Source organism: Mercenaria mercenaria, chromosome 19 (assembly GCF_021730395.1).
Source record: "Mercenaria mercenaria strain notata chromosome 19, MADL_Memer_1, whole genome shotgun sequence".
Lineage (NCBI taxonomy): Eukaryota > Metazoa > Mollusca > Bivalvia > Venerida > Veneridae > Mercenaria > Mercenaria mercenaria.
This window is the reverse complement of record NC_069379.1, coordinates 29,289,774-29,305,075: the sequence shown is the minus strand read 5'-3', so window position 1 is coordinate 29,305,075 and position 15,302 is coordinate 29,289,774.

The following is a 15,302-nucleotide window of genomic DNA, read 5'->3' as shown; positions in this document are numbered from 1 at the left end:
TTAAACATTGTTTGCACCTAAAATGTTGTGGTAACCGCCACAAAGTTTAAATTTCTGATAACATGACAAATATGCAATCTGATATGACAAGAACATTAATTCATTACCACCCTAAATTGCTATATTGTTTACAAATGGATTAATTTTACAACCATGTGTCGACATGCCATGAACTATCTTGAACTTAGTTTAATGTTTTGATTGAACTGCGTGAATGAATTGTGACAGTGGAAAAACATTTTTGGAAATTATATTAATAGCTTTAGGAGTTTATTGTTTTAGAAATAAATAGATTTCGTGATGGAATTTTGAATTCAGTTTGTACTTTTATATTAAACTGCATTATTTTCAATTTCCTATTTTAATTTAGAATCAGTAAATATTTAATGAATGCATAATTTAAAAAAAAAAAAGAAGGAAAGTGATGTTGTATACGCTAGTGTATCATATTACATGTAGCATGCTTGGTTAAACCGCAGGCTCTCTGTGAGGGGAGTTCTCTGATAGCGTTAGAAATGCACACACGTCTATATGTATGAATGAAGAATGAATAAATGTTTATTAGTTTATTTTGCCTTATTTATTTAAATATGAGAACCCACCTAGGTACAAACACAACACATGCAAAAGCTGAACAACTGAGAATGTGTAGTAAAATAAGGATGTGTATATAAAACAGCATCGAAACTAATCTTACTTGGTTAACGGACTTCTTGTGACATTTGCATGCTTGTTTGTACTGTTATATGTATAGGCGCTTTGCCGTAATTTGTCTGGTATACTGTGGTGGTGAATAGTTCGTATAAATTCTCTCCCTATCCCCCACTCCAATTAAGATATTTTCCGAATCCCAGGTAATGCATATGCTAAAATTGATACTTGGCTGTTCAAAGACACAAACTCGCAAATGACTCTACTGTCTGTGTGATTCTAAACACAATAAAAATTAAGCAAGGCCGATAACGCATATAGCTTCTCCGTAACCTCCCATAGAAATCAGTGTCTGCTCAAGAAATATAAGGTACTTAAGACAAGAAATTACAAGGTATTACCAAATACAGCTTCGTAAAGCGTTGTAATCCAAATTAATCTGCCGGTATATATCATATGTATAACTAAAATACCAGTTACAAAACGGTATTTGATATTTATAAACAAAGCCTTATTGAGGCCTAAAACACGAACACGTATTAAGTGCCTAAATTGCTATTATATGTAAATTTATCAAACGTATTGCATTAGTGATGACAAAGTATGTGATAGGATCTGTCTATCTAGACATATATTTATTTGTAGTGAATGATTTAATTTTTAGTGGGGGACTGATTTGTTTCATATAATTTATTTATATAAATACTATAGGACACCAGATATGTCACTAATATGAAATATGATTGTATAAGACAGTGGGAAAACATGCTAAATTATATTATTATTTTTAGTTTTTGAGGGTCACTTCCGATTACTATAAAAAAAAAAAAAACCTAGGCTATTATGTACTGAAGAAATTGTCTCTCGAACTAAACTAACCTTAAAATATGTTACTATACACTCATACTAATACCATTAAATGGTACAAAAACAATTATTACTCCCTTAGCAAAAGAATATCGATATAAAATGCAACTTACAGTTCTCCTACACAACAACAACGTTCCTCTTAATTACGCAAAATTAAACACTCTGCGTTATTTAAACGTCTTAAACACAATTTCTCAAAACTTTAAAGTTCCTCAAATGTTTCTGTATCCTGAAGAAATTCTCCGTATTGGCGTCTATATCCGTGTAGAGATGCATTCAACGTCGTGGGTCCCGTCCATAAATCGATCCTTTTTACAGCCGGCTTCCAGATTCAGATCCTGTTTTCAACCCAAATCCAAGCATAATGTCACATTTTATTACAGCATTCGGAATCATGAAAATCCAAAGTTGTTCACTCACAGTGCACTATATAAAATTCTGTTTGAAAAAAAAAAACAACAACAACAACAAAAAAAACATTTTGTAAAACGTAGCTTTAGTAAAGATTTAAGGTAAAAACAAACATTAATTATTGTGCGCTTTTGAAATTAAATCAAATTTTACACAATCATACTGAACAACAAGGTCAAAAGTCCAACAACAGACACATTCAAACAAATTAGTTTCTCATACAGAAGACTTGTCTGCAATATTTTCCTGTCGTTATGTTTTGAAATTCGCAGAGATAAGTCCATATCGGGACAGTCCGTGAGTCTATTTGCCTTAAATTGGGTTTAGTTCATACTAGTTTATTTTAGGTTGATTGTGAAACAAGTTCAATATCTTATATTAATCACTCTCAACACCTTATCTCTGATAGAATCCATCGCCACGAGGGTATGGGAGTAGAGGCCAGTTTCCCTTTTAATTCTGAAGGCCAAGCAAGGGAGCTACTGGTACCGAATTTGGTATGACGCTGCCGGGTATTGAATCCACGACCTCTCGCACCCAAAGCGGACGCTTTGTACTTAATGTTTTTTTATGTATTTTACAGAGAAAAGGACTGTCTATAGATAATGATATGCAAATCAAGGACTATGACTTTTTTATGTATTTTCAGGTCTGTTATATCCAAGCAAAGTAATGGTATGCTATCATTTATTAAGGAAAATGTCGTTCAAAGACATAGAGGTGTTTAGTACGGGCGAGCAATATTTTATGTATTTTATGCTCCCCGAATAGGAAGTATAATGTCGGAGCTTCGTCTGTCTCGCAATTCCTGTCAGGAGCATTTCTCAGCAACCACTAGTTTGAATCTAACGACACTTCTTAGGAAGCTACACTATACTATCAAGAGGAGATGCGCATATTTTTCCATGTTCCGGTCGTATTACTTTTCACAGAGTTATTGCCCTTTGATTATTCAACAGTAGTATACTATAGTACAATTCTTGTCCGGAGTATTTCTCAGCAACCACTGGTTGGAATTTAGTAAAACTTCATATTAGGAAGCTTCACCATCAAACGGATATGCGTATGTTTCTTTTTGTTTCGGTCGGATGACTTCACTGAGTTCTTGCCTATTGATTATCCAACATTAGTATATTATTTTACAGCTTTTATCTGGAGTATTTCTATACAACCCCTGATTGGAATTTAACAAAACTTCATAGAAAGCTTCACTATCGAAAGAAAATGCGCACATTATCTACGTGTTGCGGTCGATTCATTTTTCACAGAGTTGTTGCCCTTTGACAATTCAACTGTAGTTATACTATAGCATAATCCTTGTCCGGGGGATTTCTCAGCAGCTACTAGTTCGAATTCATTGGAACTTCATTGAAAATTTCGGTTGGATGAATTTCACTAAGTTATTGCTCTTTAATTATTCAACATTAGTAAACTATAGCTCCGTCATAGTCAGGAGCAGCAGTAAGAATTCAGCGAAAATTCATAGGATGCTACTCTTTCAAGGGGAAGTGCACATATTTTCTTCATATTTTGGTGGATTAATTTTTCAAAGAGATATCGCGCTTTGATTGTTCTACGTATAAAGTAAACTATATGTGCCCAGTCAGTAAATTCCGCTTTTGTTCTTGTAATATGCAGTAATCATATTTGGGGCAAAATACATCGGTTTCACCAATATTTTCTTGTTATAAGTCTGTTATAGAGGCAGCTGTCGCCCAAAGAAAGTAATATACTAGCGAAATGACTGGGCTATATCTTATGTGTTTTCAGATATGTTATTATGCCGTCCAAAGATAAAGATATGTGAAGAATACGAAGAGGAGGAGAAAGGTGAAAGTGAAGAACACTTTAACAGTTTAACTTGGAATCGTAGATTTTAAGATGATAGGAAATTGAGATTTGAATAGATCTACTACAAAATGCTTTTGGGTGATGAACGTGTTAAGATGTTTGGAATACAAGGATGCGGCAGTTTCAATTTTTTTTTTTTTTTTTTTTGCTTAGTTTTTTTTTTTTTTGCTTATTGTATTGAGAAACGTTCTAGACCACTTAGACCCTCTACTTTGTGAATTTGTAGGTTTTAATTTTATCTCCTGTCTGCATAGGCATAATTGCTGAACGGCAAATACCATACGAACATTTTCAGAGGGTGTTTTTTCCCAGAAATGGTTAGCTATGTTTCTTATATATAAATAGCATTTCAATATTTTTTTGTTTTGGTAAGATGACATGGTATACTAACTGGCTATATAACATGGTTTTCCTATCATTACAAGTAACGGAAAATGAGTTCTTGCCTACCTAGCAGAGTAAGTATATACTTGTCTGAGCACGCACCAGGGAAAGATATTCCTGTCTTTCCTTAGGGAAAAACCTTGTCTATAATAGCGTGCACATTGGTGACGTCACATAGTACTGGCACTAATATGACGTCATAAACTAAAATAATAATGCAAGGATATACCCAAATCTATTTGTCACCACGTCCTTTTTTTAACGTGATAAGCAAGAAAAATGATCTTATATGTCTGCCTGTGTAAAACAGCTGTTTTCCCAACCATCGGGACAGTTTGGATAAAAAAACCTCTCTAACGCTCGGTTTTTAGTTTAAACATATTTTATTTCAAACAAACTGGTATGATTACAACAGAGATATTAACATTAACAATGATACAATCAATTTGAAAAGGGATACGACCGAAAGCCTAGCTTATAGAGGTCTTCTCCCGACTGAAGTGTAATTACTTATACATCTGACGGTCAAGTAGATCTTTATAATGTTTGAAATATGATTTTAACAATAACAAAGACATTTTCATAAGTATGAAAGGAATGACGATGAAAATTGACTTGGATTAACGAATGCTGGAAGCAGATCCTATATGTTGTGTCATGGCCGCGATCATATTGAATAGGTCAAGTATTTGTACGCTGGGGAAAATATTTCATGATGGACCTGTCAATTCTTTACTTATGGGTGAAACAGGTCTCATAAGCGTAAATACGACTAGCTTCTACTGATTATAAAAACATACCGTACGATTTGTTGTGAATTAACTGTTGTTGTACTTTTAGTAGTTCAACCGCCACCCTTGTTTAAGAGCAACATTTAAAAAACACGTTTTTTTCATCCTCAAGTAATAAGTAAGTAGACTCGCCCAGTTTAATCAATCTAGACGCATAATCGAACTATACGAGCGTCTATTTCACCCGATTTACATTCGGAACATTTTCACGCGTTTCGGGCTTTATCGTATGTTTAACATGGGATTTTTGAGCCGTCCAAACATGTTGGAAATGTTTGTCTCATTGTTTATTCTTTTTAATAAAACTGTTACTGCTTTCATTGTTTACCACTTTTTTTTCCACCCTTGCCCGAAAAAACAGTAATGAGTTTGTACACTGTTCAGACAACTGTGCTCTGTTGAAATTTAACCAAACACAAGTTTACCTGCATAAACAGAAAGCATGATATGTCGCCATGCGCGGATCAAGAGAGAGAGAGACGGGGGGGGGGGGGGGGGGGGGGGGGGGGGGGTACCGGGGGTCCGGACCCCCGCTGGAAAATCTTTAAAAAAGGAAAGAAGACAAGAAGGAAAGAAAATGTTTTTTGAAAAAGGCAACATTTGGACTGCATGTAAAGTACATTGCGGCTGCTGCTACATACGACCCCGACATAATTCATATTATTTATCTAAAAGAAACTAAGAATTTTACCTTCAAGAAAGCTTGATTTTATCATTTTCCCAAATTTAACAAGTTAGTCCATAAAACTGTCACAGAATGCAAAAAATGAAGTGCTAAATTTCAAAATGTCCAGGGTGGGGGGGGGGGGCAGGGGATCGGCCCCCCTCTGGGAAAATTGGCTGTGTCCGTGCATGGTCACTATACCTGTCCAGTACTGGACATTACGGTAAACGCTTCTTTCCTGCACAAATGACAATTTTGCAACTTCTGTCCGGTTTGTACAAATTTCTGGCCGCGATAAACCATTTGACTTGTGAAATCTTGAACAGCGAGAAATATATCAGTGTTAGTGTTTTTTATTCTACACCTCGGATAGGGAAAATGGTCTTACACAGGCAGGCATGTAAGATCCTTATATTCTTTCCTACCCAGCGGGGAAAGTATATATTTGTCCGAGCACGCGCCAGAGATAGATATTTCTGTCTTTCCCGGGGTAAAACATTGTCTAAACTAGTGTGCACTCCGGTGACGTCACATAGTAACGTCAAAAACTATAAAAAATAATGCCAGGAAATACCCAAATCTACCCGTCATCACGATCTATTTCGAACGTGATAGGCAAGAAAAATGATCCAACATATCTGCCTGTGTAAGACAGCTTTTTTTCCAACCCTAGGGGCAGTTTGGATAAAAAACCTCGCTAACGCCCAGTTTTTCATTCCACACTGTCCCTCGGGTAGGGAATATAAGGATCTTACATGCCTGCCTGTTTAAGACGGGGTTTTCCCTACCCGAGGGACACTGTGGAATAGAAAACTGAGCGTTAGCGAGGTTTTTTATCCAAGCTGTCCCGAGGGTTGGGAAAACAGCTGTCTTACAGGCAGACATGTTAGATCATTTTTCTTGCCTATCAAGTTCAAAATAGATCGTGGAAACAAAACAAAAATATTTGGGTATTTCCTGACATTATTTGTATAGTTTATGACGTCACACTAGTGTCAGTACTATGTGAGGTCACCTATAAGTGCACGCTATTTTAGACAAGGTCTTTCTCTAGGGAAAGACAGGAATATCTATCCCTGACACGTGCTCGGACAAATGTATACTTTCCTCGCCAGGTAGGCAAGAAAAACCTGTCTTACACAGGCAGCCATGTAAGATCCTTATATCATCGGCATTTTCCTTTGAAGTTTTGTGCTTACTAAATTCTGGTATCGCCACGGTTAGTCGTGCTCTAAATTCCGTTGCACACAGGTATCGCTCAAACTTTTAAAGGCACATGTGTATTTTCTAAAACACATTAGAATTTATAGGATTTCCTTATATGTATACATGTATGTTCCAAAAGAACTATGTATGCATAATCAAAACAAACAAATATTATTTCAAGAACATTTATTTAAATCTACTCCAAACAATTCAAATAAGTAGATCTACCTATCAAAAACCAAAATAAACACACAAAAAAGAACTAGAATTCAAAAATATCTTTTCCACAACAATTAGAAATGGCTACCAGTCTTTACATAAAGTAAAACCAAAATTGACTGTAAAACAAACAGACATATCTTTTAAACGTTCTTAAAAAAATCTGGAAAGTAGATCCTTCGGAAGCACCGAGAACAAGGCAAACAGTGAAAATTGCATACTCGGTTTGATTTTAACCCTTACTTAAATTTTTATAATGAACTTGAACATCTTTCAATTTGGACAGTACCATTAACTGTTAAACGGGGTGCATGCCAAAAAGCTATCGACTGAATGGCGTACAGTGAAGACCATGATCAGACTGCACGGATGTGCAGGCTTATCTTGGTCTGCACTTGTCGCAAAGGCAGAATCACTTTCCGCCAGAAGGTTAGGCGTTAAAGTTCACATGCTTCCCACTTGAAAACCGTTGTAAAAATAGTTTTTCCTGTCCCAACTGCTTTAAGAACTGTCTTGACCTTGAGCTGTCCCAACTGCTTTAAGAACTGCCTTGACCTTGAGCTGTCCCAACTGCTTTAAGAACTGCCTTGACCTTGAGCTGTCCCAACTGCTTTAAGAACTGCCTTGACCTTGAGCTGTCCCAACTGCTTTAAGAACTGCCTTGAACTTGAGCTGTCCCAACTGCTTTATGAACTGCCTTTAACTTGAGCTGTCCCAACTGCTTTAAGACCTGCCTTTAACTTGAGCTGTCCCAACTGCTTTATGAACTGCCTTGACCTTGAGCTGTCCCAACTGCTTTAAGACCTGCCTTTAACTTGAGCTGTCCCAACTGCTTTAAGAACTGCCTTGAACTTGAGCTGTCCCAACTGCTTTATGAACTGCCTTTAACTTGAGCTGTCCCAACTGCTTTAAGAACTGCCTTGAACTTGAGCTGTCCCAACTTCTTTATGAACTGCCTTTAACTTGAGCTGTCCCAACTGCTTTAAGACCTGCCTTTAACTTGAGCTGTCCCAACTGCTTTATGAACTGCCTTGACCTTGAGCTGTCCCAACTGCTTTAAGACCTGCCTTTAACTTGAGCTGTCCCAACTGCTTTAAGAACTGCCTTGAACTTGAGCTGTCCCAACTGCTTTAAGAACTGCCTTTAACTTGAGCTGTCCCAACTGCTTTAAGAACTGCCTTTAACTTGAGCTGTCCCAACTGCTTTATGAACTGCCTTGACCTTGAGCTGTCCCAACTGCTTTAAGACCTGCCTTTAACTTGAGCTGTCCCAACTGCTTTAAGACCTGCCTTGACCTTGAGCTGTCCCGACTGCTTTAAGAACTGCCTTGAACTTGAGCTGTCCCAACTGCTTTAAGACCTGCCTTGACCTTGAGCTGTCCCAACTGCTTTAAGAACTGTCTTGACCTTAAGCTGTCCCAACTGCTTTAAGAACTGTCTTGACCTTGAGCTGTCCTAACTGCTTTAAGAACTGCCTTGACCTTGAGCTGTCCTAACTGCTTTAAGAACTGCCTTGACCTTGAGCTGTCCAAACTGCTTTAAGAACTGCCTTGACCTTGAGCTGTCAAAAATGCTTTAAGAACTGCCATGACCTTGAGCTGTCCAAACTGCTTTAAGAACTGTCTTGACCTTGAGCTGTCCAAACTGCTTTAAGAACTGCCATGACCTTGAGCTGTCCAAACTGCTTTAAGAACTGTCTTGACCTTGAGCTGTCCCAGCTGCTTTAAGAACTGTCTTGACCTTGAGCTGTCCTAACTGCTTTAAGAACTGCCTTGACCTTGGGCTGTCCTAACTGTTTTAAGAACTGCCTTGACCTTGAGCTGTCCAAACTGCTTTAAGAACTGCCTTGACCTTGAGCTGTCCTAACTGCTTTAAGAACTGTCTTGACCTTGGGCTGTCCTAACTGCTTTAAGAACTGCCTTGACCTTGAGCTGTCCCAACTGCTTTACGAACTGCCTTGACCTTGGGCTGTCCAAACTGCTTTAAGAACTGCTTTGACCTTGAGCTGTCCTAACTGCTTTACGAACTGCCTTGACCTTGGGCTGTCCTAACTGCTTTAAGAACTGCCTTGACCTTGAGCTGCCCAAACTGCTTTAAGAACTGTATTGACCTTGAGCTGTCCTAACTGCTTTAAGAACTGCCTTGACCTTGGGCTGTCCTAACTGCTTTAAGAACTGCCTTGACCTTGAGCTGTCCCAACTGCTTTAAGAACTGTATTGACCTTGAGCTGTCCTAACTGCTTTAAGAACTGCCTTGACCTTGGGCTGTCCTAACTGCTTTAAGAACTGCCTTGACCTTGAGCTGTCCCAACTGCTTTAAGAACTGTCTTGACCTTGAGCTGTCCCAACTGCTTTAAGAACTGTCTTGAACTTGATAGTTCAGATGAAACTTTAACATCTATTTTGGAGAATCTTTCCCGTCTCGCAAATTTATATGAAATGTTTCTAAAGGAAGCTCAATAGAGGGAAACTATTTTTAAATTTTAATTTAAGATATTTAAAAAATGTATCCAGTTTATTGTTTTTAGTCAAGCGATAAATCATTTCCCTCCAGGGTTTCGTATCAAACTGATAATTCTATCCTTGATTAACACTCGCTAGATTTTGAAATAATCAAATTTATCTATAGTACAACTTCCTACAAGGATCCCACACACTAATAAAAAAAATCTTTTTTCAAAGCTGATGTAAAATTATATAACATAAACATGTAGAGTAGCTGACATTTAATAGTGTACATAACTATTACTTGTGACATTTCAGTTTATTAGAGAAATTTCTCTGTCTTTAACCTCAACAGAATGCTGGATTTAGCGTTTGAAATACCAAAATTTTGCATGATGGGGCAAAATCTGAGAGAAAAAAACTCCTACAGCCTGGTATACATGCATACATATATATAATACTGTGTATACATACTCCGATCCAGATGAAACGGCAACCATGCATTTTGAAAGCCTAGTATTCAGACCTCAGAACATTTTAAAAGAATTGTTCTGCTCGCTACGCTCGCAAACCTCGTATTAGGAGTATTATCTTAAGCCCAGGAGCGACCAGACAACAGACAACAGTCTCTTAGTTATACAACATATGAGCCGCGCCATGAGAAAACCAACATAGTGCATTTGCGACCAGCATGGATCCAGACCAGCCTGCGCATCATGCTTTCGCTTTACGGTTTCTCTAATTATAATAGGCTTTGGAAGCGAACAGTATGGATCCTGACCAGACTGCGCGGGTGCGCTGGCTGGTCTGGATCCATGCTGGTCGCAAATGTACTATGTTGGTTTTCTCGTGGCGCGGCTTATATGTTGTTTCCTCTCCCTCTCTCTATCCATCAGACTGCGTGTACTTTTCATTAGGTTCAGATAGTTATGACCATTCTTTTACCTAATTATAATTGAAATAATTATATAGAGTTTTGCTTGAATGTACATCTGTTAAACCACACAGGTGTGTGTAGAGTAGCTATTATCATAACTACCTACAAGATCCAAAGACACAGGTATGCGTTTGATTTTCACAGGTATAATATATAAATAATTGCAAAAGGAGGGGAGCTTATATATTTCCAAATATACAAAATGCACCAGAACAGCTTCACAATTAGAAATTGTTCTAAGGGAGCATCCCCCGCCCCCTATCCAGACCCACCCCCGCTCCGCACCACCTAACCCCTAGTTTGTCTCAAAGAAAGAAACAAAAATACGGAAACAAATATGAAAACGATTAGGGGTAAAAATCTGAAAACAAAACCTCAAAGGATCGAACTGACAAAACGATTTCCTTATAATTGTTGTCTGCATTTTACCAAACCGAGCTATTTTGCCATATACTTAGTGAATTTGTAGAATAAACAAATATATACTAAAATTTTATTTACTGGCAAGCATTAAAAATTGTTATTTCATCAGTTATCATGCCTCGCGTTTCGGCGGGAATAACGTTATCATTGGATATTAGTAATGACATCCATTTGTTTTTAGTGTTTCTAAATTAAACCCTGACGTTGTAAAATCGTCTCATGTGTGCTTTGAATTGTCAAAGGAGATCAATACGTGTAACAGATTTTCAATATCATGTCTATGTTATTAAACGCAGAATACAACGAAGGGAAGTAACAAATGTTTTTATTATTGTATTATTATCACAGACGTTATATGAAAAATAAAATAATAGTAATTATGGTCTCTTAATATAATCAAACTTAAACAAAAACTGAAAAAATATAGAAATATTGAGCTAAAGGAAACACTATTTATTAAAAAAATAATTGTTATATATTCCGCGACTATTTTAACTTTAATATGCGCTTTATACAGCGCGTGGCAAAAAGAAACCAATTTTGACGCCAAATACAGGCAGACTATGAGAAACAAAAAGATACAGACAGAATTTACACTCAACACAGACTTTCAGGTTCATAGCAACACTGAGGGTTGCTTAACCGACGTGACTTTGATATTGTGTAAACGGGGAAGAGCGCTCTACTCAAATAATCTTTTTGTGTGTCATTTTCTTGTCGTTCATGGATTTTGGTAGAAAAAAAATGCGTCAAAGCAGAAAAACCAGTGCTTTCCTTGGCACAAAACGTCCGCGAATCTTAACAAGAAAACAAAGCAGTTTAAGTATTTAGAACTAAATTACAACTTGCAATTGTGTTTTTAATACTATTATTAAAGGGAAGTAATAAATAATTACAAAGCTACCGAGCGCTTAAAGAAAACCAAATAAACATTTAATTTGTAACAAATTTTAAAGATTGAGGTAAATTTGCTTAAGAATTTAAGATATTTGGCTATCTTACTAGATCTATTATCAAAGAACCTGTATAAATGTTAAGAAAGGTGATATATAAAGCACATTTTTGGAACACGTGTAATTTTGCAAGAATGTAATTTGTAATATTTCTGTCGTCTTTCTTTCTACAAAGACATGAGTTTTGTAAGTATGTCGAAGTTATAAACAATTTGGAAATCTTCCCGTTTCATTACACAAAAATTCAAGTTAAAGATCTATTATAGGTTTTTAATTTTCTGTTAAGTTATATGAAATGATTATCTACAAAGAAGTTATGCATAATCCTAACTTTAGAATACTGTAGCGTTACTTTTAATACTTCACAGTCATAAACTTTTAAAGTTATCACTGTACTTTAGTTCCTTGATACATAATAACTCTTTGTCTATGATAAAAAAATAATAATAGATGCATATATTACCTTAAAACGCGTTTTTACCCGTAAACCAATGTTTTTGTAAACTGCTGTTTGTATCATACGTGTATTAACAAAATATCGTAAAATTATAGAAAGGCTTCAAACATACGCCTAGATTTTCTTAAAAATTCAAATAGAAAAGTCACATAGCTGTGAGTGGCTCATCAGTGTGTCTTAAAATATAACAATAAATGAAAGGGAAGTTATATTTGCTATATTCATATAACAAAAGAATTGATAGGTTTGTGGTATGTGTGGGAAATTTGTTTTCGATTTATCGGGTTCACATTCGGCTCACCTAATGGCTCCACCTTGCCGGACCGGCTTTCTCCTAGGACATATTATTTTCCATTAGCTTTATTTGCATAAAAGCTCGCTTGAATATTTATAATCTATTATAGTTCGGAGATCGAGTTAAAAATTTAACCAAAAAATTAAAGGGAGGTAATAAATAATTTTATAGTTGCCCATTATTTAAAAAAATACCAAAAAATATTTAATACATATCAAATTTTGGAATTTAAGGTAAATTTGTATTGAAAGTGTATGACATTTGGATTTTTGTAGTAATCGTAGATAACTATTTTGATGCTAAGAAAGCTGATATATATAAAAACATTTTCTTCGAACATTGAGATATTGAAGAATATGTAATGTAATAATTTATGCCGTCTTTCTACTAAGACGTAAAGTAAGTAGACATTATATATATAATGGAAGTGCGCTCGCATTTAATTCCCGATAACACTAGTTGAAATAAAGTTAAAGATCTATAAGGCTTTAAATTTTATGTTAACACGTATGAAACAGCTATCCATACAGAAGTTATACATAATCATAACTTTAGAATACTGCACATAAACTTTTTAAAAAGTATGTCATATATTCATGAAACTTTCTACTCTGCGCATCTGACAAATATAAGAGAAAAACGATTATGTGTAAATAGGATTAAACACGAAACTGATTTATTTTATACTCTTCTGTGAAATACTGAAATATACCAGTGACATATGATAAAATTGATATTTTTACTGTTTCAAACAGTGAAAATATCATTTTTATTTTTTCACTGGTACGGAACTACGATTGAATGCGAAATGATACGAATTATAAAGGATAGGACATTTTTTGCAAACATATTCTTCAGTAAAGGTAAAAATGTATAAAAATAATAAAAGGATCATAAGTATTTACATTTTATCATAATAAAATGTCAAAGAAATCAGAAAACGTGAGAGAACTTTAATAGTTAATACTTTAATATCGCACTGTCACGCTTCACCATCGTAGTGTCACCATCGTACTGTCGCGCTTCGCAGTCGTACTGTTGCGCTTCACCATCGTACTGTCGCGCTTCGCCATCGCACTGTCACGCTTCACCATCGTAGTGTCACCATCGTACTGTCGCGCTTCGCAATCGTACTGTCGCGCTTATCCATCGTACTGTCACGCTTCGCCATCGCACTGTCGCGCTTCACCATCGTAGTGTCACCATCGTACTGTCGTACCTCCGCGCTTTGCGTTCACAGGGAGCAGACGCTGGCCCTAACGGAACACCGTAGTTTACCTATGAAGACATCTTGACGTCACGACATTATGACGCCATGATGCAATGCACACGACGTTGCGCGGACAAACTGGAGAGGCCATAAAATAAATAGAAAATATATTTTATTTCAGTGTAAGATCGAAATATATTTTACTTTTGAACATCATAATTTACATTTCAATGAAAATATTGCATTATTGTATTCACTCGGTGAAATATATTTCGATCTACACTAAGACATAGGAAGATCCTCTATGTATTATCTTATTATTATGATTAGGTTAAAGGTATAGATCTATAGATCTAAGTTCCAAATTTCATAACTAAAACACAAAGAATTACTTTGTGTAGTTTATGTAATTTACAAAACATAAAATTAACACATTTATGTTTATTAACAGTACTAGGTAATCGTGTCATTTGGCATTTCCCGGAATTTTAGCGTTTTCGCATCGCTCTCGATTGAGGGAGTTGTAGAACTGATAACATCCAGAAATTAGGAGAGAAAGTGATACCTTTAATATCAAAATAATGTAGTTACACCGTTGACTTGTACTCTAACATCAAGCTGTGTAACGCCTAAAAAAGCTTTTAATACATACAGAATGTTCCAACTAAAAGAGCATCTAATAATTTTCGTTTATCGGATTTTAACAGAAACTAGATCAGAATTTGAGATTTTTAGACGAGGGAAGTAGCCCTAAAGCCCTCTACAGACGGTAAGTTTTTGTTGTACAACACCAATTAAATTCAAGATGTACAGCCAAATATTACCGTGTGTACGATGCTATTCCTTGATTTCGTAAATCTTAAGTCTTGACTTACAGATTCTATTTCGTAAGTTTTGCCTTACGTACCACCCACGTTGACAAGCAACAAATTGGTAAATAATTAGTTGATAAGAGGCAAGTGAATGAAATTCCAGAAACATTTGCCAAAAAAATAAACACAAATCTTAATATAAAATGGCTTCTAATGCATAATAGAAAAAGGATGACACTGAAAAGTTAAATGATTTGAGCCGCGCCATGAGAAAACCAACATAGTGCGTTTCCGAGTCTGGTCCATGCTGTTCCCTAACGGTTTCTCTAATTGTAATAGAGTTTGAAAGCAAACATCATTGATCATGACCAGACTGCACGGATGCACAGGCTGGTCTTCATCCATGCTGGTCGCAAAGCCACTATGTTGGTTTTCTCATGGCGTGACTCATTTGTGTCATACGTAATCAAATTTATGGAACATAAAAAGGTGAATATTATTTTTATTATTAGTAGTTACATTTTTTTCAGTACCTGATGCACTATGTTTACTAGGTAAATCTCTGTGATTTATATTGGAATGGAATACTGTCTGTATGTGAAAAATGTACAATTTCAAAATTGTACATCTTTGAGATAATTAGTGTTGTACAACAAAAACCTACCGTCTGTAGAGCGCTTAACTTACTGTTAAAATCACGAAGTAAATTAATTAAACACCGGTGA